Source organism: Bactrocera tryoni, chromosome 3 (assembly GCF_016617805.1).
Source record: "Bactrocera tryoni isolate S06 chromosome 3, CSIRO_BtryS06_freeze2, whole genome shotgun sequence".
Classification (NCBI taxonomy): domain Eukaryota; kingdom Metazoa; phylum Arthropoda; class Insecta; order Diptera; family Tephritidae; genus Bactrocera; species Bactrocera tryoni.
In genome coordinates this window covers 51,585,184-51,588,369 of record NC_052501.1, presented here as the reverse complement: position 1 = coordinate 51,588,369, position 3,186 = coordinate 51,585,184, and positions in this window count along the sequence as shown.

Genomic DNA, 3,186 nt, shown 5'->3' with positions numbered 1-3,186 from the left:
GTTTTAGTTCAAGTCTTGCTAAGTCCCAAATCCACAGACTTACATTACCTTGTCCCCAATGCGCCTGAATTTTATGTTTGTTATACCATTAACCAAGTTTGCAACGATACGACCTTAAAGGGTTATATAGCAGTACGAAAAAAACGAATTTTCCGGATTTGTTTCTGAGAAAACTTGTAAAGTTAATGATAAAAAAATTTGTACACATATTATGGTATCTTTTAGCTGTATTTTAAAACTTAGTATTAGTAAAATATTTATTTTGAAAGGATCTGCAGCTGATCTCCGGCAGCTCCTGATCTAGATCCTCTAAAATTAAAAAAAAAAAACAAATAGATTTTGTTCCACTAATTTTAGGTATTATAATTAATCGAAGGATTAAGCAAAATACAATTTTTTGACAAAATGGCGGTTTCTCAAAAAAAAGAAAAATCTTCCATAATTACAAAAAAAATATTTTTAGGAAGCTCGTGTTGTTATTATGATTATGATAACTTCGAAAATATTCACCGAAACCAAATATGTGTACGTTAAGAAAATAAAATAAACAAAATCTTTTTTCGTGGACCGAATAAATGGTGCGGCGTATTACGCCTCGGTTTGTCTCAGCTTATGCTTTGAAAAATGTATATTCGGAGTCATCCTTGATCGCATCTTTCTATATACAAGTTGGCTTTTCGACTTTTACTATTATATATAGATATTTCAAAATGTATCCGTGCCCGGTTAGAATTTGTGTAGTATAGTAATCCATCTGACTTTGTTTTTTGTTCACTGGACCACTCTTTCATATTTTTGATTAGCCTAGCCATTAATCTACCATGTCGTTCCGGCTCCCAACGAGTTTTCCATATTTTCAAGTTATCGTTCTTTATATCCTCTGTTGTGGTGACAATTGTTCCTTCAACGTCCACATTTTCTTTTATTCAAATGCTAATACTAATAGTAAGTCGATGGGCGTGCTTCCGCTTATTGTCGCTATAGCTTCGCCTGAAACTGTGCGGTATGCCGATACTACAACAACAGCTGCAACAAATGATGTTCGAAATACATTTTCTAGAGCTTTACGTTTGTTATTTTCCTCAATGAAGCAGTTCATATCTCTGCTCTGTTGAGCAAGCCGTTCGGTGTGGTGCTAAGTTGGAAATCTAGTTCAGACGCCTTTTCCGCAGCGTGTTGGATTTGTGCGCAATACGTAAGCCAGACGGTTGACAGAGTCAGAATATGCTTCTCTCTTAGCAATATTAACCGGGTTTTTAGTGGCAAGACTTTGCACCTAAAACCTTATTTGTGCTCTGATCATCACCTGGTTTAATTTCCTGTATGCATATTCATTACCTCTGGCGGTAATTATCGCAGCAATGTCGCCTGAGTGTGTTTCGTTGGGCATATTAAGGCTTATTATGCCTTCATAACTGTCGTTCTTGAGGTATATACCCTGCGCTGCTCTTGACGTTTTTGGCTATTACGTTTAGTACCTTTGCTAGTATGCCAACCGTTCCAGATGATTTGTTTGCTCTAAGTTTCCTTGCCGCGAGTTGCCGCTCTTCGATGGCAAAAAGCGCTGCGTTGTTGGCTTCAGCTCTTTTTTGAAAAGCATGTTTACTTTTGGTCTACAACTTTGCTTCCGCCGTTTTCCAATAGATGTCTCTAGGGTCAAGCACTGGCAGATTAAATCGATTGAATCGTTTTATATCTATCTGGGACATTTGTGTCAACATTAACCCAACAAAATATTTGTAGAGATCTGTTTTCACCCCAAACTTATTCTCAACGGAAAACGTCACTTTTTGAGCCGAATTCTCGACATTTGCGGGAAATTTTGCAAAGCAAAGTTGCGGAAGCAAAGTTGTAGACCTAATATCTCCGAAAAAATTGTTCACATCGGACAACTATAGCATATAGCTGCCAAAAAATCAAAATGAAGTTAAAGTCCTGTTTGTGCCTTTTTATGTTAGAAGAAATTCATCTGTGAAGAATAATAAAGGTATTTTTGGTCAAACAAATTGTTTGTCTCAAAAAATACTTTTTTTCAACATATGTATCTGGTTGTTTTTAAACGTTGTTGGTTCCAGAATTGTTTTTATTATTCAACATAACATATTCACGCTCAAATTTATTTCCAAATGTTTTTCCCAAGGGACTTTAGGTCATAATTTTTTCTCCAATAAAATATATGTATGTACTTTTTTTGAAGTTTTTGCACGTACATTTTTCCGCCACGAAATATCTAGACCAAAAATTACACTTGTGTAATTATTTATTGGCATTAAAAAGTTATTGTTATAAGATTAAACAAAAACTATTTAAGTCATAAAATTGACTTTTTCGTGAATTACATTACTCCAAATTTTGTGATTAAATTTTTTTTATTATTGTTTTTACATAAGTGCTAAAGTTTTAGGAAAGTCCGTAAACTTCCTTGCCCCAAATTTTTTCGCTCCAAAATATTTTTTAATACCATATCTTCGAAAAATTTTTAACAGAAAAAAATCTTATTTCTTGATTTCGATATATATTTAGCTTTGCGTTCTATTTTTGACATATAAATTATTGCTACAAATTTTTATACCCTGAAAAGGGTATATTAAGTTTGTCACGATGTTTGTAACACCCAGACAGAAGCGTCGGATACCCTATAAAGTATATATATAAATGATCAGTATGTTGAGCTGAGTCGATTTAACCATGTCCGTCTGTCTGTCTGTCCGTCCGTCCGTCCTCAGTTTTTAAGATATCGTTTTGAAATTTTGCAAACGTCATTTTCTCTTCAAGAAGCTGCTCATTTGTCGGAACGGAGCTTATAGCTACCATACAAACTGAACGATCGGAATCAAGTTCTTGTATGGAAAACTTTCACAGTTGACAATGTATCTTCACCAAATTTGGTATAGATTATTTTCTAAGGCAATAATGTAATCTCCGAAAATATTGTTCAGATCGGATTACTATAGCATATAGCTTCCATACAAACTGAACACATAGTTACTAAAAGAAATGCACCTGTGAAGGGTATATTAGTTTCGGTGCAGCCGAAGTTACCGTTTTTTCTTGTTTAATCTAAAATTTACAGAGTTTGAGAAAATAATTATTAAAAGCATATATTTTAATAGTGTTTTTTCCATTGGGCTTTACTGTTTCACTTCCACTTTTCCAACTCTACTCTAAGTAAAATATATTTTTGCG